A 27,640-nucleotide genomic window follows, 5' to 3' on the forward strand; every position below is an offset into this window, starting at 1 on the left:
AGCTCTCAGGTCTTGGGTTTTAAGTGACACTTAAAGGCTTTAAAAACACTTTCTGGTTTATACCTGCACTTTAAATTCTTCTAAATGTCATCTAACTTGTTGATGTTGATCCTATACTTTTTCTCTCTCCTCCTCTGCTCATTCAGCTCTCTTTCTTTAAATCATTTTTTTCTGTTTTATTTCCTGCTTTTCCCCTTGCTTTTAAAAATCTCTTTATCCACCCAGAGGGACTAATAAGCTATGTTATGAGTCAGTGTAAGGAGAGAGGCAGATGGGATTCATCTTGTAGGCCAGATAAGGATTTTTTTGGCTGTTTCTTATCACCCCCCCGTTCCTCCATCATTGGTCTTTAAACTGAACAGATAGTGTCTGGTATCATGGATGCAGTGGTGAATATCCCCAGATTTAGATAGTGAAAGTTCTTTGTGAATCAAAATGTCAGAGTACTCATTTACTGATGGGTGACTTTTTCTAACTCACAAAAGCGACAACAGCCCAGGCAGTAGTTGACTCAGCCTTATAGCTCATTAATTAATCAACACGTTGGTCACAGAAATGAATATTAAATCAGATTTTAGCTCAATTTTTATTTATTTTTTTGACAGTTGCTGAACATATTGCTCATCTGCATTCTGCACAGCGCCCAATGTGTCACAGTGCTCATTATTCGGTGAGACACAAGGCGATTTGGTGACAAAACAGACAACATTTTGTAGTCAGTATGAGCTGCTTTCCATCAGCCATCATTATTTTTAATTACTTTATTTCCCCGCCTCTCCCACTGAGGTTGTTTTGTACCACAGCAGAGTACCACAGGAAGCAAGCTCTGACAGGAAGCAGACTCAAAGATGTGAACCTGTGAAGTCTCAAATTAAACTAAATCAAGGTTGAAAATAGATCACAGGACAGAGCACAGAGGGTTGTGGTTCTAATGCAGAGAGGCATGTTTTGGCAAGCGTGAGGAAGTGGTAAAAATGATCCTATGTACAGTTGCATGCAAAAAAAACATGGTGGCATTACTGGACAAATTGCCTTTTTGTTGTGTGTTGATGTGAAATGATATTACCTTTTTAATTCTGCATAGATAGATTAACCTAGATTTACATGTATCTGAATCAGCTGTTCTTTCTGTTTAGGATTATTAATTCCACAGACTCTACTAAGACTACCCATGGGTTTGTGGACTATCATTATGAAATCTCTAGTTTGGCGTTTTCGCTATCAAACCCAACTGGCTGGGGAATACATTTTTTCCCTAGCAGCTGGTAGTTACCAGGTGGTCGCCAACTGGTCCCGAGGTCTTTGTGACTGGGCCTAAGCCAAACAGGAAGCCGTATTATTAGTCAGGTAATTGCAAACTCCTCAATAAATAAGGGAGCACTTACTCGTCACAGCATAACACAAAGTCGGTTTAACTTCAGGGATGTCGAACTGGCCAGTTAGGAAGCACAAATCATCCTGAATCCGTTTCACTTCCTGTGGTGCGAATCAAAGTGGCAGCAGGTGCACTGGAGAGGCAACAATAACTCCCCAAAATGGGAATGGTTTTGCAGGTGGTGACTACAGATCTCTTGCTCTCTCCATGATCCCACCAGACTGATTTTCTCTAGTTTTGCTTTTTTGGTAATGTGACAGTATCACAAACAGTATTAAACATGGACGTAGCTTCCACGTTGGAAAAATGAAACCAATATGGAAGTGCCTACAAATTTACATTCTTTCTGAAGGCCACCACAATGGCTTTCAGACTCGACATCTGTAAACTCTTTCTGTTGTGTTTATGGGCTCAGTCACTTGTTTGGGGTCATATTAAATAAAAAAAATAAAGTCTATTTTGTAAATCTTGGTCATACCATGTTTCAAAATGGAGGATCATCTGCGTTATGAAACTGCACGCGCACTGGCTGACGAGCTGTCAGGCACAAATTATTAGCCAATGAGGTTTCCCAGTTGTGCCTGCCCTTCCTTGTAAGATATGTTTTTATTCATTTTATATAGGACTTCAGAAACCAATGGGTGACATGACAGTAGCTACTTCCATCTTTTGTACTGTCTATGGACAGTATTGGCAGCCCATTAATGCTGCACAGGTTGTCCAGATTTGCCAGGATGGCACATACATGCATACTGTCAGATGGAGGTTTGCTGTGTTTTCCAGAACAGTCTCAAGACTGTCAAGGAGACACCAGGAGAGCTGGACAGGGCCATAGAAGGGCATTAACCCAGCAACAGGACCAGGAGGGGTACTGCCAGAGCCCGACAGAATGACCTCCAGTGGTCCTTGTATGTGTTTCTAACCAAACTGTCAGAGACTGAATCTTTGCAGGTGGCACGAAGGCCTTGTGACCTTTAGTGGGACCTCTGCTCACAGCTCAGCACCATGCAGCTCAACTGGCATTGCCACCAGAAATGGCAAATCTGTTACGAGTGCCCAGTTCTTGTCATAGATGAGAGCAGGTTCACACCGAGCACGTGTGACAGACATTAAACAGTGGGGAAGGTTGTACTGCCTGCAACATCCAGCATGACTGGTTTGAAAGTGGGTCAGTGATGGTCTGGAGGGGCGTATCCTTGGAGGGTCATACAGACATTAGCCAGTGGTACCCTGATTGAAGTTCTCAGACCCACTGTCACTGGTGCTGTGTTTCTTCCTGATGCCCAACCTCAAACGGTCAGGGTGTGTAGGCAGTTCCTTGGTGATGAGGAATAAATTGACTGGGTCACAACTTCACCAGACCTGAATCCAAATTTAACTTCGACTTTTGGTGTGATTTGTGGATCTAACCCTCAAAGGGTTGATGATTTTAGTTTAAGAGCTGGTTGTTGGTGCGATGTGTATTTATGTGTTCCCCCTTTTTTTTTTTTTTTTTTTTTTTTTTGAGAGTGACCTCATTTTGCAGGTCAGGAGCTTTCTGCTTGGCTAATTCACAGCTGTTACAGTGCTAATATAATTTTGAACTTTTTGTCTGTCTGTCTTTGGGCAGCAATGTAAATATGTGCCTTTTACCAAGACAGATGGAGTGGGAATAGATTTATATTCAGCAGTCTTTTGTTAAGTCACTCTTGGACTGCTGAGCTTACAAAAATGCTCACACACACACAGACGCACAGACCTATACTTTAATACACAGACATCACTCAGGAATAAACTGCACTCTCATGCGCGGCTGCACTCTAAAGTCAATGGCATTAACTGCTGCAGTGAGAAGCAGGCAGGAAGATGGTGTTTTCCTCCTGCCCTTGGCATGTGCTTAGTGTTTAAATGCAGTCAGTGTCTATGCGTATTCACGTGTGTGTGTGTGTGTGTGTGTGTGTGTGTGTGTGTGTGTGTGTGTGTGTGTGTGTGTGTGTGGTATTTTGTGCCTGCTAAAGTAATGCTGACTCACAGAGGCCATTACAATGACAGGATAACTCCAGTAATGGTGCACTTTACAGTCATATTGGCAGATTTCCTCCTTGTACCGGAATGTCAGGGATGCAGACAGACTGTCTTACATTCCTAAAACCATTGAATGCATCTTTCCCAAAAACGGCACTTGAATTAAGTCATCAGTTTATCAGAGTGCAGCTGATGCTTCTTGTCATCTTACTGTTATCCTGGGTGGTCTGTTTCTGTAAGTAAGATTGCAGCAGTAAGTCGTCAACATACAGCCCGACAAGCCACCAGTAATTTTGGAGTCCTTGGGAAGAACACGGGAAACATGCAGTCATTAGTGCTGTGACAAATACCTCAGTTTTCAGTTAATGTCCGCTCCTCGTAAACCCCATCATTTTTAGCTCATTTCACCTCATCATGTCCTGTCTTGTCACGCATCATTTGGCTTCCTGTCGCTTACAATCATCTTGCCTGACATCTTGTCTGATCTGATTGAAAGTTTGCCTCGTCTCGTGGTTTCTGGAGAGCCAAGAGGGCTGCATGGAGGATAGTAGCAGTGTGCTCATTTACATATAAATGACGACAGCGTCTGAGCTTCTGTCCTCCTGCTTATTTGTCATTTTAAGGTGATTTAGTGTCCATGTGTGTGTTTCTGCTCAGTGTAAATGCTTCCTTGTGTTGTTCTGTGTGTGTCAGTTCAGTGTCAGTGTGGGGACAATTGCCTCTGAATCATTTGCCTCCTGCTTTAGTCGGCCTGTGATTTCATGGCTTCCATGGCACTATCTGATGGCTTTTCCAGATGGATAAAATCAATTTACTCATCCTGGAATGTGAAGCGGGCATGTGATTGTTTTGTCTAGAGCACTAAAATGTCAGATGGTTGTGAAGAAAATACAATAGAAACAAAATCAAGAGGGCCTACTTACTAGTGTTTGCTTTGATGACAGGTGATGTTTTCTTTTACTAACATGGGAAACTAAAGAATTTCCTGTCAGGGACTTTAAAATCCTGGAAGTGTTCTCACATATCATCTCTGAGAGTGTTGTAACTGGAATCCTTGCTGACTTTGCCAACTATTTACTTTATAAAGTCAAAAATAGACCAGACAGCATCATAAGGCCTAATTACAATGTATCATATTTGCACAAATATTGAAGTTAGATTTGTCCTGAGGCTTTAAAAGGAAAGCGATAAAAAATGTTGAGACACTTGTGGGAAACATAGCCAATTACATTTTTTATTGCAAGAGTCATAAGGCTGAGCAATGTAATAGAACTGTCTGTGGCAAAACAAGTGTCTTATCAATAAAACTGACATAGCACCAAGGGAATCCTGAATAGAAATCTGATGGAGATTTCTGTAATGCCAAAGATGGTGTTTGTCCCAATTTTGCTGCAAACGGACCTATCAACACTCAAACCAGGAAATACTATACTATGACAAAATATTTAGCTACTCCTCATTTCTTTATATTTTGCTTCTGAGGAGCCAGATGTGCTTGTAATTTTTTAAAGTAGTCCTGAGCAATAGTTCTCCAGGCTTTCAGAAGGTCTTTTAAAGTTTTTCTTTAGACATTGGCTGCTTTTTCACTCATCTTCAATTCAGAACTTGTACCGACCATTTTCAAAGTGATGTTTTTTTCTTTGTTAAGCCACTTAATACTGACCTATGACTCATTCAAGCTTAAAAAAAGCACCTAACTCGAGGGACGAACCACTGTTGTGTCTACACATAACAGATAACTTAGCAAAGAACCAATTTCAAATTGTATCTTTAGGCACTTTGTTACTAGCAGCCTGTCACAAAAACATGTTGTCAGTTCCCATTTCTTTAGTTGAATCTATGAAAAATAGCAAAGATAACACAGTTTGACAGGCATAAAATGCTTTTGTACCAACAAGGTGATTTCCAAAGTGCTACTAGCCCAAAACTTGGCATATCTCAGCATGGTATGTAGTGTGTGAGGAAACTGAACAAATGGACGACAACGGAAGAAGAGACAGGCCTAAAAATCTACCCCCTCAGATGAACAGTATCTGAAAGTCATGTCCTTCAGAAATAGGAAAAAATCCAGCAAAGATCTAACGCAGGACCTGAGAGATGTATCGGCCAGATCTATTTTTCACTGAAGCCTCATCAGAAATGGTCTCAGTGTCAAGAAGCCATTTTTAAGGAAGGGAAATGGAGAAAAGGATGAGGTATGCCACATTACACACGTACTGGACTGAAAATCCAGTTTTATGGAGTGATTATTTGAAATTTTTGGCTCACATCATCGTCAATATTGGAGTCAGGAGAGAGGTACAACAGTGAGTGTCTACAGCCATCTGTAAGTCATGGTGAAAGTGATGGTTTGGTGCTGCATTTGAGCCAGTGCTATTGATGATTTTGTCAAAATTGATGGAATTTCAGATTTTGAGCCACCATGCATTACAATCTGAAAAGCTTCTGATTGGCTTAATTTTTCAGCATGACAATAATCCCAAACACACTGCCAATGCAGTGAAAGCATACCTGGATAGACACAATGGAAAACTATCAGTCATGGATTGGCCTCCCCAGAGCCCGGACCTCAACATTATTAAAGCAGTGTGGGATCATCAGACAGAGAATGTAACAAAATGCAGCCAACATCCAAAGAAGAGCTTTAATGGCCTTCAAGAAGCCTGGAGAACTATCCCTGAAGACTACTGAAAGAAATTACAAGAATACTTCCTAATAAACTATACGTCCATGTTTCAGTAAATAAATAAATCCCCATTTCCTAGCAAAACACAAAGCAATGGGTGTGGCTCAAGACTTTTGCACAGTAGTTATAGCTGTGTTTTTGCACTGATGCATGCACGCAGTAGAGGTTCATGGCCACTTCACCTGTGTAGTGGGAGACATCTACTCATTATCATAACAAAGATGTAGGTGAGTGTACATAATTTTTCTTGTCTCACTGTATACATAATCCAAATTAGCATGTTCATAGCATTGTTGAAGTGATTCAAGTGTCCTAGTGAGTCTTGACAGTGTGAAAGTGTGTCAGCAAAAGCAATTCTAGGACTCTTAAACTGGAGTAGCTAAATAGGCTACAGATCTCATTGATACATACAGTACCACACTTACCCATTCATTCCAATGGGTAAGTGTGTCCAAACCTTTGGTTGGTACTATATATTTTGCATTATATTATATAATCATGCTCCATGTACTGCTTTTCGGAATCTTGAAGTATGCTTTAAGAAAAGTGCTTGCATCTAATAGTACCTGAAACTTTCAGTGATGGTGGTAGGGGAGGGGTCTAAAACGAACAATCACACAATCATCCCCACCTTATGCAGCGATTGTGCACAAGTGTGTTACATACCTGCAACACCATAAATGCTGTTCAGAAAAGACTGACCAAAAGTGTGTTTTCCAAGTTTCCCTTTGATGTTACACATAACTATGTGTACCATTAAAAGTGTTTGCACCTCTTTCAAACAGCAATACCTGTAATGCATGCTGTTTCTTTTATGAAAAAATACACAATAGAAGGAGGATGTGGCAGAGGCTTGCATCTAGAGAGCAAACAGTTCACTGGAATATCCAGGGAAAAGCTTTTAGTTAGCATACTTGCATGATTCAAATTAGATGAATCACATATAGGTCGACTCTTCATGTCAGCCTCTGTACATATTTGGGTTATCGCCCAAGTCTGCTTGGCAGATACTCAAACCTAAAAGGGAATAAACTGAGAGAATCTGTTACTTAGATAATCACAAAAAAATGCTTATGGACTATGACTCCTTAGAGTCTAAGAAACTTCTATTCATGACTGTAACATTTTTTTTCATTTAATTTGTTTAATTACCTTGTTAATTTTTAATTTGTTCTCAGCTCATACACTTAAATAGTCATGCTTAAAAAGATAAACTCCTTCATATCAAATCAAGAAGTTCTTAATGGTGTAAATGCACATAATGAGATACTAAAATTATCTACAGTCAGTGCAAATTATATAAAAAAATAACTGGAGTCAGGAGCCGTCTCCTTAAACCTTAAACATTTCTTGTCCTTTCAGGAGTGTCAATAGGTCACTGGCTTTGGTGGCAAAACTGCACAATAGTATTGATCCTCTCTGTAAATACAGCCCTTTTTTTTTCTCCTTCCTTTTTTTCTTAATTTAAGGGCATTTCTGACTCTGCCTCCCACTTTTTTCCCTTTTCTCTCTCTCTGACTATTTTCTGTCCGTAATTACAGAGCTCATGAAAGCGTTTAGAGTCTCATGAATATTTAAATCTTGGAGGGGAAGTGTCAGGGGAGACCCATGTGTGGCTGGTCTGCCCTAATTATGGAGATGGGCCTACACACACACACACACACACACACACACACACACACACACACACACACACACACACACACACACACACACACACACACAACAAAAGCCAGAAAACGATTAAAAGCGCCCAGTTTGGAAAAAGTTAATATTGGCTTAAACAAAGCCTGTGTTATACATTTAAACAAATGTAATTGAGAAAAATGGACATACGTGTAGACGCACACACAGACATGCACGCCCAGCAGGGAGATGATAATGGCACAGCTGGTTGTAGCTTTCAGCTGGCTCTTTCTGCTCCCTGTGTTGTTTAACAGTAAGCTAATGATGGACATGGGCATTGAAGAGTAGTAAATGGGAGTCTGTCGGTTTGTGTGTATTTGTAGCCAGCAGTCTGGGGAACAGGATGTTTTTTTTATGTCATCACAAGGATGAACAGAAGTGTGACTCATTGACTCTGTGATGGACACTGCTGAGTCGGGGGGGGGGGGGGGGGGGGGGGGGGAGTCATGTTTTTCGACCGGAAAAAAATTGAGGAGAATTAAAGAATACATTAATAGAGCTATACAGAAACACAAGAGAAAGGAGGAAGGTGGAAAGTTAATAGGAGGAATAAAAGGTTGTGTAAGGTGGAAGGATGGGGCGAGTGAGGAAACGAGGGGCTGGGCGGTGGACTGAGACGGAAGTAAAGAGAGAGAAAGAAGGAAGGTGAACAGAAGGTGAGAAGGAGCTGAATAAGAAGGATGTGAAGGTGAGAGGATGAGAGGTTTGCATTTTTCTTTTTTTAAAGAAGCTTGTATTGTGAGTCATTTCAGACTGGCAGAATGGTGAGGGAAGGAGGTGACTGGTTAGAAGAGAGGTGTAAGGAAATGTGGGAGAAACATGAGAGGCTTATGAGGAGGATAAGAGAAGTAGGAAGGAAATACTCTGGAGTGTGTCATTGCAGATGGTGATGTCTGTGTAAGGGTGAGAAGTGCAGGTGGTGAATTTAGGCACTAGTATAGGTTTAGTTCCAGTTCTGTAATGTAAACAATTCATTACTACAGTCAGGTAGATATGTACAGAACTGCATTCATTTATGAAGTTCAGATATTTCTAGAGAACTGAGATCAAGAGTTAAAAGTGGTCCCTTGGGCCTTAGCTGCGTAGGCCTTTGAGACTGGTCAGCAACCATCTGGCAACCACTGGTCATGAAGGGAAAATGAGTATTCCCTGATTGGTTGCTGGCAGTTGCTTGCAGTTTCTGTAAAAGTGTTTGCTAAAGCACCATTCACTCAGCTCTAGCTACTAGTCAGTGAGCCCAGGTAACAACTGATCACTAGGGATTGTGTGTATTCTAAAGGCCCTTTCACACCGGATGCGTTGCGTAAAAATGACATGAAATTCCGAATCTTTCGGATGCGAACCTGTCGTGTAACCTATATACACACCGGACGCGTTGCGTTTTTGCGACTAAATCCTCCCTATATAACGCACGGTGAAAAAAAAATGCAGTCGACATCAAGTGATGATGTAATGGTCCTGATGTTTCTAAACAAGAGAAGGAAGAAACAGAGTTTATGGGTTCATCCAACTCATAAGAAAGCAGCAGCAGGGAGAGTTTCATGGTTTGATCATGGAGCTGAAGCTGCATCACGGATGCTTTCACTCTAATTTCTGGATGTCAGTGGGACAGTTTGAGCTCTTGTTGGCAGAGTTGGGATCACATGTGAGGAGGCAAAGGATAATATCAGAGAGCCGACTGACCCGGAGCAGCGTGTAGCTGTGTGTCTGAGGTAAAATATTATGATTTTATTGTTCCCACATCACTGTATATTCAGTACATCGGTGCGCGTTTTGAGCTATGACCTCGCTTGCTGCTAAATGCAGCACTCTGATTGGTCAGTCCTGTTTGTTCGCTTGCGAAAGTCAGAAAAATCGAACTTGATCCGAAAAAATAAATGCCGCAAATTCGTCCTGTGAAATGACGCGGTTGGTGTGAACGGCTGCATTAAGAACAGGAGAGTCCGAAAAATATTTTTAACGCACGAAACATTCGCACGGAATTTACGCGTCCGGTGTGAAAGGGCCTTAAGACTGGTTGTTGAATGGTTGCTAGAGGTTGCTGGTAGTCGCTAGTGTGAAATTGATCATTAACCTCCTTACATTTGCTTTGGTTGCTAACAGCCTTGGTCACCAACAGCTTCCATGGAAGATGCTGACTGTCTGCAAATACTTGCAAACTGTTTGCCAAGTGGTACTGAAACTGAAAAATGCATCGCAAATCAGGAATTGAGAACAGTCGCCTTCAAAGTAAAAGCTGAGCCTTTTGAAATGTGTTGGTTGCAGTGAGGCATAACTTTCACTTTGAAGGCAAACATTCTCTGTTTCTGGTTTATAAGGAGGTTTTTGGTGCAACACCCTCTTTGTGACTGATCCCAGCGATAGCCAGCAACCTCCAGCAACCACTTGCCAACCAGTGAACGAATACAGATTTTTCCCTAGTGACCAGAGGTTGCCATGATGGTTTCTGACTGGTCTCTAGACCTGCGTGATTGAGGCCTAAGTCTACCATTTACGCTAGCATTTGCTACAACGGCATTAGCCAGCTAACCTCCGATACTCTATTAGTAAATTAAATAACCTCCCAGATGGGTAGCAGATTAAAAGACACACTGAGATTAGGTGCGATAGCAGGTCTCCAGTTCAGCTTTAATGCTCCAGTTCATATTTGAGTCTCTGCAGCAAAATATAGTCTCTCATTTAGTGATTTGGTGGCTGTGGTTAAGAACATGCCCACTATGTCACTTCAAAATCACCCAAGCCATTCAGTTGAGTTGAGATTTGCTACTATAAAGACCAATACATATGATCCTCGTTATTTTTCATTAAACTGTTTAGTCAGACCTTATCCACTGTATGAAAGCATCCGTATACTTTGCGTTGTCGTTTTGCACATCTTGCTGTTGCATGTTGCACCTCCTCCTAATCTTAGCAAACTTATAAATGCATTTCATGTGAGCTTTTTATGTGTCAGTATGCTTTAAATTATTTATTTATTTTTTTTAACAGTATTAGTTTTGGCATTTGGAAGTTTGCACACCTCCTTCTCCACCACTAATCTGAGGACTCCACTGAGGATAAAAATGAAATAAAAACAACAAAGTGAATCGATTTTAATCAGCAGAGACTTAGTGAAAAAGAAGCTTAGAGCATAATCGCATTCATTTATATGAAATGGTGTCCACAGCAGGAAAAGTTAAAGAGAAATGTAAGAATGCTGTGGTAATTATACCTCATCGTGACATTACAGTTGTACTTGGGTAATCACATGACAAGCTGTAAAAGAGTGGACAGTAAGTCTCACTGATTTGGTTGGACGGGATGTGGAGCAGGACTTCAGAATGAGCTCAGTGGAAAGTTTCATGCAGGTGGACTGAAATGATACCTGACAGCAGGGATTTTACAATGTGATTGGCACGGGCCGTGGCTAAACCTGATTGGTTGACCTGAAAAGTGTGAATGTCCTCTGTCAGCCAGTTTAGTTGGTAATAGGAGAGTGAAGAGCCAGAGTTAAAAATCTAAGCCTTTTTCTGTGGCAACATCTGGGATGAAAGGCGAGCTAATTTTCCTGACAACTTACTAAAGTTCTCTTTTCTTTCTTGTCACTGTTAAATATCTGCGACAGACCGGGAGGACTCGCTGTCCAGCCGTTTGAGCTGTTTGGTCACGACAGGAGATCGGGGCTCTTCTCACCGCCACCATGTGTGAGCTTTCATCAGGCCACTTCACAGCCCTCTGAGCGGAAACCAAACCACCACGGGCACATGCTGTGAAGGCACGCTGCCGCCGCACAGACAGTGACGCACACGCGGGTATGATTATGGACACAGACAGACATGCACAGACACAAACACACGTGTCAGCGCCACTTATAACTGGCCACAGTTTGATGAGGCGTGTCACCAGTCTGAGAGGAGTGGAGCCCACTCTGCGTATGTGTGTGTGCGAGAGTGAGAGAGCATCGGTTAGCAGTTAGTAATCACTTTATCACATAATTGCAATCACTGTTCATCATCCGACTACAGACAGTCACTGCATTAGATGGGTTTGTGATGTCATTCAGCATCTGTTTAGCTCCCAGTGGAAGGCAGAAAACGGCTGTGGAAACACTATCTTTGAGTGTGGTCTGCAGTCTCCGACAGAGGCTTTAAAGTGTTCTTGAGTCTGCTGAGGCTGTATCTCTCTTGGTTTGTGAGATTCATGTTTTGATTTGGTGCTTTTAAATGTGAATGAAGGTTTGTGCCCCTGCTTTCCATTTTTAAACCTGAGTTGGTGGACATATGTGAACCTAGAGGGGGGGAAAGAGTGGCGGTTACATTTGTCAAACAGTACATGTCATGTCAAATATCCACGGCCCATTTCTCCCCTCACAACAGTATCAGCCATTAGTACGGTTCAGAGAAAAGGGAAACTGGTACATTCTCACCAAGGATGTCACCAGAATGGATACTTACCTTGCTGGGTACCCTGTACCTTTCAATACCAAAATTCTGAAAATACCACAGTACTTTTTCCCCCCAGTATGGTAGATACTGTAGGTTACATATGTATCAAGTAGGGTTGTTAGAAAAATTGATAGTTGGATACTAATTGATGCTAAAAATGACATTTGGATCTGATGCTGACTTGAAACAGTGCCTCCGCCTGCTGACGCAGAACTTTGCGCAGCACCACTGCCTACAGGTGCGCAGTCCCTCCCCCCACTAGCAGCTGAACACATGAACAGCAGCACTGCAAACTGGGCAAAGCATTTTAAAGACTGACGCCCCGGTCTTATTTGAAGAATTTCAAGAGGTCAGCAAAGCTCCCATTTCAAGTATTAAACACATGTTCTAAATGGTAACCTGGCCAGCACCCGCTTTAACATTAGCCAGTTAGCTATTATTACCAACATTAGCTGTCAAATTATCATTAAGGTGGTTAGCGGCTATGGCTAATAATATCTGTGATGTTAATGGACAGTGTTCATTTAACAGGACAGCACAGTTATTTGACTAAAAGTGTTAAGTTTTTCTGTAATTGAAGCAGAGAAAAGTTTACCAAAAAACAGTAGCAGTAGCGGTCTACTTTAACAAGTACTATTGGCTCAGTAATGAAAATATGGTGCCTAATCACCAGAACTAAGGGAATTAAATGGGGCTGTAGCTTATTAGATTTGCACAAACCAGTATTGTGCCAATTTTTATATTTACAAAAATTATTACTTTTAATTATTTGTAATATTTTTCCCCATTAGTATCATACATGGATTCGAGTATTGAGTATTTTCCTGGGTATCGGTATCAATTTTGAAATTCTAGCATCGTGACTGCCATAATACTCACAGGTAAAATAGTCGAGTGAGGGGGAAAAAACCTGCACTGCGCTTTCATGGCTTCAGTATGTGCAGGACTCTAATAACTATGTTATGTGGACATTGTGTGATTAGTTTCTCTTTGTACTTGTGTGCTGCTCTTAACTTAGGTCTGTAAATTGATAAGATATATAACAGACCTGTGTTTTCATTCTCCCCAAAACTCCCCAAAGAACATTTTAGAAAAGTATAAACAACACTTATTTCTAAAAGAAAGTTGGGAAATTGTTTGAATAAGAACAGAATGCAATGGCTTGGAAATTATTTAAAACCTATATTTATTTAAATTGAGTACAAAGGTACATATCAAATGCTGAGACTGAAATAAAAGATTTTAATTTGATACCAGTAACATGCCAGTGTATGGGTAACGGCAGCAGATATGGGGTATGGGTGTGAACTAGTGTACAAGTCATAGGTAACTTGCACAACTACAGGTGTTGGGGCAACATATTCTGCCATTCAGGAATCATCCTTTTCAAGTAAGGTCTGGTATATTTTGGCAAGACAGTGTTTAACCACAGTCTGCATGAGTTGCAACAGCAAACCTCTGTAGAGTCACAATGCTAAACTGGCACGCCTGCAGTCTAAACCGTTTACCCACATTTGGCAGTGGGAACATTTGGCCTGGCCTATAAAACAAAAAGTAGAACAAAGGGGGCCCTGAAATGCTGAGCAGCTGAAATCCTGAATCGATCAAGAAAAAGGGAACATTTTACATTTAAAACTTCAACATTTGGTCTCCTCAGTTCCAGCGGCTTTCAGAGGGTTGTTTTAAAAGAAGAGGGGATGCAACAGAGTCCTAAAGATGACCATGTGGCAACTTATCATCACACATGTTGCTGGCATCGGTAAAATGAGCATGTTTCTTTGTTTTTCTTTTTTAGTTAAATTTCTGTTTTAAAATGATGTGCTCGCCAATTTAAAAATATGGCTTCTCCCAGCTGTCATTGTCATTGGGCAAGAGACGTGTTGCCACTCCATCACTGGGCTAACAAGCATGTCTTTAGGCTGTGGGAGGAAGCCAGAGTACCTGGAGAAAACCCACGCAAGCACAGGATAAACATGCGAACAGCAGGTATAATAATGTGTGACCAAGTATATTTTTTGGCTTTTATTTTTTCATTTCTCTGAGAAAACAGAGTCATTGCTTTAATAGTAGACAATCCCCTCGCTCTTGTGTTGACAGTTTTGTTACTGCCAACCAGCGGGCTTCCATTCTCCTGTTTCCCTTCCAGTAGGCTGCTTAGATCGTTGGTGTGGGGCTTCTTGATGTTATTCACCTCCCTCCTAAGAGAGCCTCTCATCCCATTGTTACTGGTTATTTATGCGTCTGTCTGAAATCTATGCTTTAACCTGATGTGCACCTCCCAAGAAATGTAATTACACGTCGGGTCCACGCAGTCATCGTCTCAGTATAAGGAATAATAATCATAGCAATATAAGGACTCCCAAATGTCAGCAAATTCCTAGAGGGAGAATGCTGAAACTATTGAAATGGATGTGAGGGAATGTACAAAGAAGTGGAAAAACTAGAGGGACAAATATATTTGCACCCCCCAAAACAACTGGCCACAACAAAGATTGAGGCCCCTGGAGGGGGAAAAAGTCCCAGTTTCTTTTGGCTGGCACTGCATGTTTCAGTTGCTTTTTCTGACAGAGTTGGAATCTGTCCCTGAGATTACAAAGTCACTTCAAAAGCATCTAATTATTGTTCCATTATTGTGTGAACTGGGTGGTAAGCAAATACCGGGGGGACTGGGTGTGTTGAACCTCACCATTGCAGACTGGTTTTTGGGATGTGGAACATCACCTCACTGGTGGGGAAGGAGCCTGAGCTAGTGCAGGAGGTGGAGCAGGGTGAGGAGGTTGTTTACTTTGGGAACCTCAGAATAATGTCCTCTTTTTGTAGATGATGTGATTCTGTTGGCTTCATCAGAGCCTAGACCTGAAGCATGCACTGGAGTGGTTTTGCAGCCAAGTGTGAGATGGCCGGGACAAGAGTCAGCACCTCCAAGTCTGAGGCCATGGTTCTCTGCTGGAGAACGGGGGAGTGCTCCCTCTCAGTTTGGGCAAAGAGAGGCTGCACTATATGAAGGACATCAGGTAGTTTGGGATCTTATTTACAAGTGAGGGAAGGTGGAGCTTGAGGACTGCTGGCTGATTGCTGCCACATCAGCAGTAATGCGGGCATTGTAGCGGCCTGTTGTGATGAAGAGAGAGCTGAGTCCAAAGGTGAAGCTTTCAATTTGCCAGTCAATTTACGTCTCAGCCCTTACCTATGGTCATGAGATCTGGGCAGTGACTGAAAGAGTTTGGCTGCAAATACAACCTCAGGATGAGGAAATTGGACATCTGGAGGGAACTCAGAGTAGAACCACTGCTTCTCCAGGTCAAAAGGAGTTGAGCCATACCCTGCTTAGCCTACTGCCAGAGTAGCCCAACTTCGATAAGCAGAAGATAATGGATGGATGCATGGATATTTATACTTTTCTTTAAGAAAGCAGGCATGGACCCCTTTTGTGTGCTCCCATGCCTGCATGGTCGCCCCCAACACCTCCACAAATAGTTTAATTCTGGAGGAAACACTTACCACGCACATATTTTTATTTTATGCTACGCTAAACTATGGTAATAGTAGTGGCCTTCTTGCACATCGAGCAGATACAGACCAAAAATATTGTGCTGAGTTTTTTGTTATGTGCTTTATATTACTCTACAGTGTTTTTTTTTTTTTTTTAACCTTTTTGCTAAAAACATGTGCCTGCTGTGACCAAATTGAGAGGTTTCAGACTGAATTAGAACATTAATGTCGCATTACAGAAAACCACATTGTTGAGCTGAGAGACACTAAAACACTTCACAACTTCAGAGTTGGGTGGTAATTCCCTGGGGGTCCATTACTAACAACAATTCATTTCACATGAATTATAATCAGTGCATAAGCAATGATAATGGTTGAAAGAGCTCTCTGGGCAACAAACAATGTAACTGTGACCTTGTTTCTAAATGCTCTCAAATATAACTTTGTAATTTTTGTCAGCCAGCCCATTTCTCTCCGGTCTGACTCCAGCCTGGTGTGTGTGTGTGTGTGTGTGTGTGTGTGTGTGTGTGTGTGTGTGTGTGTGTGTGTGTGTGTGTGTGTGTGTGTGTGGTTAAATAATTAAGTAATTAAATAGCTTTCACAACCAGCCGGCAGAGTGTTAGACCCTCAGTTTTGGTTCTTTTTGTTTCTGGTATCATCTTCTCTTTATTCACCTTGTTGCTTAGAGAAACGGCCCCACTGTGGTATTTTCACTCAGGTTTTTTTTTTTTTTTTTTTTAATTTATAAAAGCATTTGAGCGCACACTAGACTCAATTTCAAAATGAGTGTACTGCAGCTCTTGGAGAACACTCAGAACAGAAACAGTATGTCATCCTGTCAGCACTTTGTGTTTTACTGCTGACAATATTCTGGGTGAAACAAAGTTTGTGTGTTCAGAGGGTTCAGAGAGTAAAAAAATCGAGGTTAAGAAAAACAAAGTGAGAGGAGCGCGGGGGAAAAATACCACTGCCGAGGACTCGGTGAAGCCAGTGAAGGAGCAGTAAGAAGGGACAAATGGAAGGCAGATGCAGGGTATGAAGCAGGTACAGAGAGACTAAGACAGACGGGCACTGAGAGATACAGACAGTTGTGAACCAGCTGTTTGTCAGCTGTCGCTCATTATCTTTTCCATGATACAACAGGTGGCTGTATTCAAATGGCAGATGCCAGCAATTTGTGGCAGTGTGACGTTAAAGTTCATTTTTGCTTCACTGGCTGATTTGTCTGCATCTGTAACGCATCAGAGCAATTCATTAATTAAGCAATTAACAATGTGATCTCATTTTGGGCGAAAAATGCCAAATGCAGTGTTTGTGCCGGCTCCTCAAGATTTGCTTTTCTGTTTTATGAGCACTGAAATGGAATATTTTGGGGTTCTGTTGGTTGGAGAAAGAATGTAACCTGAAAACCTGGTTTCTAGACAAAACTGTTGGCTTACGATTAAGAAAATAATTGATTATTTTAGAATGCTTGCAGACTCGTGTGGGTTGCTCTGTGGAGAGGTTTGAGGATGTTTGACAGTCTGGTCTTTTAGCAAGCTCTCCTTTTTTGCAAAATCACACGAGTTATTGTGCTTTGTGTGTGGTTAAAGGGTTGGTAGCCATTTGACATGCTGCGGTAGTCTGTGCCTGAGGTGGGGAAATTGTCCAGTGTGTTTTTACTACCTAAAGAGACATTTTTCTTCCTTTTTTTTTCCTGAAAACCTTGCAGTCGTCACATAATAGAAAATTCCTGGTGTAATGCATCTCTTGTATACAGAAGAGTGGCCCTGGGGAAATATTTGGTCCTGTGAAGGCTGAAGGAGAGGAGGAATAAATGACAAGGAGATGGAGCGCTGAGGAGAGCAGAGGAGATATGGAAACGATGGAGCAGTTGATAAGGAGCTCATTATTCTGTTCCTATATTTGGCTCTCTATATTCTCCCCTCTTATTCTTACAGTGGAGACATCCTCAGTGTAGGCCTGCGTCCTACTGAAATCTGTCGCCTGCATGCTTGTGTCTGTGCATGTGCCTCCTCGGTACTTCTGTAGTTGTCATGGCAACATTACATCGTCTGGCATATAGGGGGGTTTTTCATTGTATTTGTCGGAGCCAGGGTGTTTTGTTTTCAGAACGAGATATTCATCAGGTTGACCTTTCACCTCACCGGATCAGCGGTATGAATGTATGAGACTCTTTCATTTTCCGCACTGAGTTTTTCTCAGTTCTCCTTTTTTGTTTTTTTTTTAATCTCATCTCATTGCAGTGAGGTCTGCCTTCATTTGACTTGCCAGCACGAGAATAAACAGTCACTTGGTGCTCGTAGCGTTTTGAATGTTTACTGACACACTAATCCCCCCCCACTGCCACCTCACAGCTTTTCTTTCTTTTTTCTTGTTCTTGCCTGTGGAGAAAGTGGAGAGAGTTGCTGCGCACTGTCACCTGACTTCAGATCTTTATTCTTGTTTTATTTATTTATTTCATTCTCCGTTTGATGCCAGGGTTCTCAAAGTATGGCTTACAGGCCAGGGGCAGCCCTTGTTATCATTTTAACTAGCCCATACTTGTGACGAGGAAAGAAAGCGCTACTGTGCATTTCATTCATTTTCGGTTTGAGTCATAGTGCGATATAGCGGCCTAGAAAGAGACAAAGAGAGTGTTTGAACTCTTGTGTTCCAGCCACCACAGCAGCCTAAATGGCACCTCACTAGTGATAAACCACGATTACTATCGCTGATTCAGTGTCGAGAACTTTGAACTCACATCACTCATCTTCCGTTAGTGGCCACAACCACAAAAGTGACTCAGTTTGTCTCAGTGAAGAAGATGCCACACCCTAGATTCAGTTTACCAACAAAATATTGCATTTAACATCAAACAAACTAAAAGTCTGGTGGCCTGGCCAAAAGCCAGTACCCAGAAAAAAAGCAAAGACCATCAATAAACTAATGAGACTGGAAGAATAAACTTGTAAATAGGCAGGCTAAAAGCAGGCTAGCAGGGCCTCAGTACTTAAAGAAAATACCCACCATGCTCAAAGAAGCAACGGTTTGAGGCTGCTGAAGAGCTTCTTGGTCTGGGTGAAAGAGAGAAACCCTTTTTGCAGCGCTACCTACCAGATAAATGAAGAGGTTTGGCATTTTGGGGGAAAAAAAAATCACTCTTTCTAAAAAGAAGATAAGTCCATACTGCTCATGTCTATCCTTAACGCAGAATGGACACCTTTTACATCGTTTCCCATGGAGCACGTAGTGTTTATCAGTAGTGCACTAGTTTGAATGTTGCACATTAATTGGAAATGGAAAAAGAATTCAAATTGTTTACCTAGCTCATCAGTGGAGTCCCGCTGCACTGATGAGCTGCTAGATAAATTAGAACTGATATCACCAACGAGCAAGTTATGAACATGTGTGTGTGTGTGTGTGTGTGTGTGTGTGTGTGTGTGTGTGTGTGTGATAACCATGTGGAAAAGAATGAAAATGGGGAGGAAAAAAAACTAATAATTTCCCACATCCTGCGGCATTAAATGCTTATTTTAAAACAGTTGTATAATAGTGTGAAATTGTCAGCTCATTGTAATTTTTTCTCAACACAACAATGTTTACCTAATTCTTATAATTATGGTGCATTTGTACAAAACAGTGTTTTTTCTTTTTTACTCAGTGGAATAGTTTAAAAAAAAATCTACATTGTTAATTTAGTCGGCTTCCGGGAAACGTTGAATTAAAAGAACATTTTTTTGCCTGGATTTTTTTCTGGGAGTATTAAGCATAATTCTAGCATATTTTCCCCACATTGGTTTGAATGCAACTGTAAAACTAAGAACAGACCAAACACTGAACGAGTTGTAACGCGACAACGATTATCAGAGAGGTCAAAAACAGAGATGGGCAGACAGAGATTGACACCTGCAGAGAGCTGCTAATCTCAAAGTAAAGTGGATTACTGTAGCAGCCTGGCGCGCCCTCCCACTCTGGCTGGAGGAAATGGAGCTGCTATAAGCTGCTAAGTTGCTGTGGGCTGAGAAACTGCTGGCTGTGCTGCTGTGTTGACCAGAATGTTGCTTGATAGCAGTCAACAGTTCAGCTCTTCTTTAACTGTTTTGCCATCGCTTGTGTGCCACTGTAGTATCCTACTGTGTGGCTGCTGCCTCTCCGTACTGCGCATGTGTTTACACACACATTTATTCAAGTACCTTAGCAGAGAGCCCTTGAGTTATTGAACCCCCTGTGTTTATTCCAATTAATGGTTTCACATCTATGAAGGCCCTATTAATTCTGAACGATATAAACAGGTTTGGGAGCAACACGTGCTCCCATGCAGATGATGCAAAGGCGTTGCTTTTTTTCAGCAATATAATGCAAAACCACATTCTGGCCCAGCTTCAGTCTACACCCGTCAGCAACTGAAGTCATTTTGGCACATTGTGAAACAAAGAAATCCAACAGCAGTGACCCTGAATCGATCCTTCACTTGATGCAACTGAAGGATCGATTCAAACATGCTCCCGGTCAGCTTCTTTGAAGCATATTGCTGCTATCAGTTCATAAAATGAGCACGTATTTTTGCAGCAAGATTTCTTAGCTTCAACAGTTCAACAGTTTTTAGTTGCAGTATGCAACTTCTCAAAAGATGTGTGCAACCCTGTTCTTTGGAAACAGTGTTTAGAAACTTTTTTCCAGGCCTTAATTCATTTTTGGTATAAGAAACTCTTTTTCTTTGCTGCTTTCATATGAACTACCAGGGTGCCTCTACTGGCAGTACTATTGAGTAATGTTTTGATTAGCTTGCCCCCCTGCACATCAACACAGATAGCACCAAGTTTGTGTCAGTAATGCAGCAACAAAGAAGAAGAAGAAGGTGGCAAGCAAATGACACAGGTTTAAAATAAATCTCACCTGTGCAGTCTCTTTTTTTTCTTTATGTTAACACAATTTTGTCTCCAGTAAAGCTCAGCAGGTTACCATTAATCCTTATAAAGTAATGAACTGTATATCGTGGTGACGAACAGTAGCTGGCAGTCTTCAGCTGTTTCTGTGTTCCGACCTCGAATCCTAGAGTTGCATGTAAACATGTGGAAACACTGAGTGACAAAGGTGAACACGCACACCAAGCTTGGAGGAAAAAAAAAAGAAAAAGACTTCTCTGTGGACACGGACACTGTGGTTGTCACAGAATATGACAAGAACAGAGTGCGTGTCACCTGTTGTGACAGGGCTAATATCGCATTTTGTAAATGGGTCTCTTTGCTCAGTGTGACATGTGGTAAATGGAAAATATGAAACTTGGGGTTTGATGGACGCTTTAATGGTGTTCTGACAGATTATATGACCTGGTGCAGCACAGTTTCTGAATGCCCAACACAAAGAAGAAGGCAGAGGCACTTAGGAAACTCAGCATGCTATAGTCTGCATGTATACATATATTATTTAAACTTGCTGAGTGTAATCCTGATAACTTTGTATCTGTGTCTCTGGTTTATCGATGGCTGTCAACACTGCTGTAGGCTCAACACTGGGTATGGCACACCGTGAGCTGGGTCTCTGCAGGATTTCAGTCCTAAATGTCACTTTAAAAAGTTCAGTCAGTATGTGGGAACTTCTGAACTCATCAGCCTTCATTTTAATAATTGTGCCAAGTTTTATTTACAGGATTGCTTTTCGATAACTTTGTCAATAACTGGCATGAAAGTTAGAAAATTTTAAATATTTCCACAGTTTGACATGATATTAAAGCAAAGGTATTTTGCCAGTTCAGTAATGTGGTGAAGGAGATAAACTAAAGCCTGTGTGCTTTTTGATTAGCTGTGGCCCTGTGTTTGTGTGTGTGTGTGTGTGTGTGTGTGTGTGTGTGTGTGTGTGTGTGTGTGTGTGTGTGTGTGTGTGTGTGTGTGTGTGGTGGTGGTGGTGGTATCAGTGTCTCCACTGATTACCTCAGTCTCTGTTTGTTTTTTTTAATCTGATGGTCTGTCTGCATGACTCTAACCCATTTTCTTGTCCTGACTCAGGATTTGAAACAGTGGGCAATTCAGTAGAAAAAAAAAATGACGTGCAGATATTTTACTCAGATATTTTACCCATCAACCACATCCATGTTGGCACACATATGACTGAGGTGCAGACACAAAGGCTAACAATGCGTCTGCACTTGATAAGTGTGAGACTGCGAAGAGCCCATTGTATCATCTTCAGAGCTGTTAGACCTTGATGTGAAAAGAAAGATAAGACTGTTCCACATTCAACATGTTCACATGGCTGCAACATTTTGGAGATGACAAGGAGTCTAGAACTGTGCCAACCCCAAAAACAATGCTTATCTTTGAGAGACAGCGGTGTGGGAAGCAGTTTGATGCTGTGGACACAACCCCGTTGTTTTTAACAAGGTACTGCATGCAGTAATACGCCTTTGATGTTCTTAATGATGAAGCCTGAGCAGATGCTGAATGTCCAAAGCACTCTTACGGTTACACGTAATGATTTCTTACTGCAAGCGTTGGTCATTAAAAGTGATTTACCAATATTACTTTGCTACTATAGGATAAGGCCCTTAAACATTTTATTTGATGGACTCTTTTGTGATCCACATGTGATACCAAACACCAAAAATTTCCTTCATTAGGCTAATGAGGCTTAGAGTTTCCAGTGTCAGCGCTGATGTGTCTGTGGCTTTCATGTAAGGAGTGCTTTACGCTGACTGGCTTCCTGCTGCTGAGTTTCTCTGTGCATGTTGTTTAGTGCTGTATAATCAAAGGACTTGGTCTTCATAAGGCATTTGATGGACAGGTGATACAGAAATGTACTGCAGTCAGAGGTTGAGTTTGTATGAGTTTCTCGCTCTCTGTGGAAGGGAGGCAGCCACCAATTGGACATGGCTCTGTATATGTATATGTGTGCACATATGTTAATGATTTAGGGTCTCTGTGGGACATGGAGACTTAGCACGTGGCAACGAGGGGTCAGCGGTGACAGACGCAGACCAACAGCTGTTATAGAAAAGGAAGGAGGGAGAGCAAAGAGGGGGAGGAATAAAAGTGAGTATAAAAAGAGGTGTGGCAAGAGGAGGTGCTGGAGTGATGAATGGTTGAGCAGAGCTAGAGGGTGAAAAGGGTAGAGATAAAAGGTTGAAGTGGAGCACAGTAGAGAGAGACAAGAACACTGTGAGAAAAAGGGCCAGTGGGTGGAGAAAGGGAGAGACAGTCTCAACTAAAAAGATTTTAAATATTTTTTTTAATTTTATCAACCTCCAGGGCTGAAGCCAAAATCTGCAGTTCTCAGAAAGACCAGTTAAGGCGGCTTCAGGTTGGAAATGTCCAGTAGTGGTGGGAGCGGGATTTTATAACTCCTCATCGGAAGGAGGAAAATGGACAGGAGGTGAGAGGTAAAGGGTAGATGCAAGACACAGGATGAGCAGAGGAAAATAGGAAGGGGGAAGGGGGAAAAGGGTAGGAGTGGGGTGTAAGGAGGTGGGGGTTTTCCTCCTTTCCTTTCTGCTCTTTATTGTCCTTTGTTTGTTTGTTTCTTCCTCTTCGGCCTCTAGTTTTCCCGTTTTTCCTCGTTAGAATTTGTTTCCAGCTTTTCTTCCAGTTTCTTAGTGTTGGATGCAAGCTCCTATGTAGAAAGAGAAACGGTGTATGTTGTATTCTACTAAACCATGACTCAGTCTGAAAGAAGCTGTTAGGCCCAAACATGAGGGTAAAGTAGTGATCAGATGAGACAGCACACCTGAAGCTGGTTGCTGATGAGCTTCCATTCATCCTCCTCGTCCTTTAATGTGTCACAGAGGAGGTAGCTCCTAACTTGGAGCTCCTCCACTTTTTTCTTCTCTTTAAGGCTCATCTCAATCGAATGGCACATGCTGCTTCAGTGTCGTCATGGAGGAGGTTTATGTGGGCTCGGGTTCGAGCGGTCTTCGTTTTTAGGCATCTTTGAAGAGCTTCATCCTTTTGTTTGAGGTCTACTAGAGATCTACCACTTCTCAACATCTGATTAATGTTCAACAATCATATGAGATGGTAGAAGCAGTAGGACTTTTATATTTTTCAAGCACAGAAAAACATTATTGATCAGAGGGACACCAAAAAAATAAAGACTAAAACCATCCTATGGCCCCTCAACTCTGTAACTGTTCACTTATTTTAGGACATTACATAGAAAACATGTTCTTCAAATTTAAGTGGACAGTAATCCATGGGCCTGCAACTAAAAACTAAATCCATAAAGCACTGAGCTGTAAACCAGGACTTTTTAATCACATTGGAGACACAACTCCAGTCTGGCAGTGCAATGAAGAACATCCATTTGTGTACATAAGAAATTTTACCAAAGCATAATTACCTAATAATAATAATTTTTTTAAAAAAAGGCCCTTGTAGTGCATTCTTTGGTTAACATTTTATAATCAAATTCACTGCATCAGAAATTAGACACTTCCCTCCCTTGAAATCCCTGATCCTGGACGAGTGTGTATCGATTATTGAAAAACAAACCTTTGTAATTTTTTGAAATTTGCAGTGGTCAGATCGGTGAAAATCAAATTGTGTCACAATGTTGGATCAAATATGGTTGCACTTGATTTTTAGAGTCAGTGTTGGAATTGTTATAGGGCTGTTATTTACTCTCAAAACAGTTTGGGTTACGTGATCTCACTCTGGCCTGATGATGGGTTTCAAAACTGTCCCAGGATTCCCGAGGTTGTTTACTGCGATGGAAAATTACAACTAGTTTCAATCAGAAATACCAGAATTAAGGGCCCTGTGGGTGTAGCAACCTTCTTGCTTGATCCTCAGGTGACTTGTGATTTCTGTCCTGTACCTCTCATTGCTTTCACCTCCAGCCTCACGTGAACTGTCTTGACCCCGGTCCTACCCCTTAACATGTCCTGTACAAACATCTCCAAGCAGTACTTTAATGGTGAATGGTTAATTAAAGAAAAGGGTATAGGAGCTAATTGGCTTGGAGAAGGCAAGGAGGGAGAACACTGAGTAACAGCAGCCTCATTAAAATTGAGAATATAGTAAATTCTTAGTGTTTAAAAGCAGAGGTGGCAAATAAAATAGAGCTGAGTGAGTATCCCATACCGGATAACCAAGAGGAACAGAGACAGAAATTGTGCTTACAAATGTTTCACACGCAGATCTGGTTTTTCTCACTTTTTTTTTTTTTTTTTACCTGATTTTATATGTAATTTCAGAGCGGTGTGCACACATCACAAAATAGCAGTAATAATAATAATAATAATAATATTAAAATATTCTACTGTATTTCTTAAGACTTTAAAAAAAATAAAAGCCTAAAATATCACTGGATAAAACTGCAGCTTTAATTCAGTTACTAAAGAACCAAACAGTCTGGCATGCCCTCAGAAAGAGAGATATGTATACTGTACAGAACGGATACCTGGCACTGATGGTGTAAACTGAACAGCCTAAAAAGAGAGAGGAAGCTGCATGAGTGCACTCCAAACTGAGATTGTGCCTCATTAAGTGAGCTTTCCTATAGGGAAACAAGACATGGTCTGTTTTAATGGAGGGAGGAAGAGAGAGCGATATGGGAGGGAAATGAAAGCAGCAGATCACTGTCTGTCCCTCCTGTTGCCTCCATTTACCATCATTGATTGTGCAGCCAGTCTGAATTAACGCCTACCTGCTGTACTCAGATGGTCAGCACTGATGTGTGCAAGAGGGAAAAGGAACCGTGTACTGGTTTGTTTCAGGAAGCCTTTCCTGTGTGTTTACACAGTATGACAGTTAACTGTTAGTGTACTCATATTTGTCTTTCCTTGTGTACTAAGGACGATAAATATCTGCTTTCAAGGAATATGCCCTTGAAGGCAGATAAAGATGCGGACATCCCTCAGACATGAGGACATTTTGCTGGTAATTGCATCTTAGGTTCAAGGATGGGAGGTTAGTTAGCGGATGGATGAAACTACCGGGTATTGAGGGCAGCTTGTGTGAACTGGTACCAAGAGCCTCCAGGAGAAATCAGGACGGTGTCAGTTACTGTGGGAAAACGGATCTCATTCTCAAGTCTGTCAGTTAAATCTAAAGCTGTAGCGCGCATCCCGCTAGTTTATATTAGCATAAAGACTGGTAACAGAGGACCAAAAAAACCCAAACCAAAAAAAAAAAAATAGTTATCGTGGGTTATCTGTGATTTGTTTAATCCCCACAAAAACCCAAGTAAAATTGACATTTTGTGGCTTTGTTAAGTATTATGTGTGGGTCTATATCTTGTTTGTGATTTGGATTCATGTGTGTAAACAGCAGCTGATTGTATAAACACAGAAAGGGCTCACACACACACACACACACACATACATATATATAAAAAAGATAACTCAGCCTTCAACCCCTTTTTTTCTCCCACTTTTGTTCTCCGCCCATCCATCCATCCCACCCCCTCTCTGTTGATCCCTCTCCCCTGGGCGATGTGGACAGTTGGATGGCTTTGTGTTTGACACGTGTGTTGGCAGGACACACACACAAGTGCACATGCACACACACTTCCAGTTTCTATTGTCAATAAGATGCTCAGCTGTTAGGCCCCTAGCCTTAATTGTGTGGGGTAAGGACAGGGCCCCCATTGTCCTGCAGATTAGCACATAAGCACACCCACCCACACACATATGTGTCCCCAGACCCCATGGGGTCTCTTTAATGTGGATGTGCCTTGAGGCAGAAAATCAGGGGCAATTTACGGCAGGGCCCAGTAGAGATTTTTGGGGGGGGGACCATAGTCCTCAGCTTGAAGCTGTAATGTCAGATTGTTTCTTTGGTTTCTTATTTAGGATAATAGAAGCCAGTCTTATGGTATATTAATGGAAAAAAATGCAAGAATTTGTTTTAGTGAAGCGCACTGACACAGTGACACAGATGGATATGAATGCTGAGATGCAGAAAATATAAAAATCAGCTAACAGAAATCCTCCTGCCTGACAAATTTCTCTGTGTAGCAGGACATACAGTAAAGTGCTAAAACTCGGCAGTTTATTTCCTAGGTTTAGATACAGTTACGTCTTAAGCTGTGAAATCTCTATATAGTATAATAAAATTAAAGAAATATTTTGTGTTTTACATCTAGTGTTACTTTATCATTCCTTCTCGGATTTTGCATACAGTATGTTATTGCTGTCATGCTGGACAGAAAACAATCAATTTTGGTGATCACTGGTTTGAAGCAAAGCCTCCCAGAACTAAAACCTGGAAAAGCCTCTTAGCCAGGAGAATTAGGGGGCTGAGTTTGTGAGTTTGTATTTTAAATGCAAATAAAGGTGCAAATTAGCAGTTCATAAATGAAATAAACAAGAAAATATACCTTCCCCCTCTCCTTTGACACACTCTTTTCAGCTGACTATGATAGTGTATGTTGCACTTCTCAAGTATGATTGCAAAATACAGTTGAGAGCATTACAGAAATTAAGCAACTAAGAATTTCACTTTATTTCATGTGAATATGTCTAAAAATAATTACAGGGAAATTCCACAGTGAAATATCTCCCCAAACAAACCAACAAACAAAAACATGGCAGTGTGTCTTCTGTGGAAATGGAGTCTCAGATTCTTTCCCAGATCTATAACCTTCCTTTCTCCCTCCTTCCTACCGGTGTATTACCTGAAGCCTACAGTGACTGCTTACATTCAAAAACACTGACTTACATTGGATGGTGTCTAGAATGGTTAAGAAACTGACTTGTGTGCATGTATAAGCACTGCGTTTCTGTAGGGCAAAGGTAATGTTTGTAACTCATAAGTCTGCTTCACATGATCATAGCTGCCTCTTTGTGTGTGTGTGTGTGTGTGTGTGTGTGTGTGTGTGTGTGTGTGTGTGTGTGTAGATCTGCACATTTCCTCTTTTCCATTTAATGTCTGAATGAAGCCAGTTAACTGGCTCTGACTTGTATACGCCGCATGTGTGTTTTTCTGAATGTTCATGCTGAATAGTTCTCAGCTTTCTGAGCCATATTCATGTTAACATTTCAAAGACTTTTTTTTA

At 41.4% G+C, this 27,640-nt stretch overlaps 1 protein-coding gene across 3 annotated transcripts in view; it reads left to right on the forward strand.

The window, feature by feature from the left end:
• The window catches only part of LOC115796017 (SPRY domain-containing SOCS box protein 4-like), a 77,673-nt gene that overhangs the window by 3,598 nt on the left and 46,435 nt on the right, over window positions 1-27,640 (forward strand). For 2 of the 3 annotated variants that reach the window (XM_030752208.1, XM_030752212.1), the window contains exon 2: window positions 11,356-11,542. The exons of the other annotated variant lie outside the window; for it this stretch is intronic. The gene's annotated coding sequence lies outside the window, so the exon portion shown is untranslated. The remainder of the gene's footprint in view (window positions 1-11,355; window positions 11,543-27,640) is intronic. 3 annotated transcript variants of the gene reach the window in all.

The sequence above is a fragment of the Archocentrus centrarchus genome, chromosome 17 (genome assembly GCF_007364275.1).
Source record: "Archocentrus centrarchus isolate MPI-CPG fArcCen1 chromosome 17, fArcCen1, whole genome shotgun sequence".
Lineage (NCBI taxonomy): Eukaryota > Metazoa > Chordata > Actinopteri > Cichliformes > Cichlidae > Archocentrus > Archocentrus centrarchus.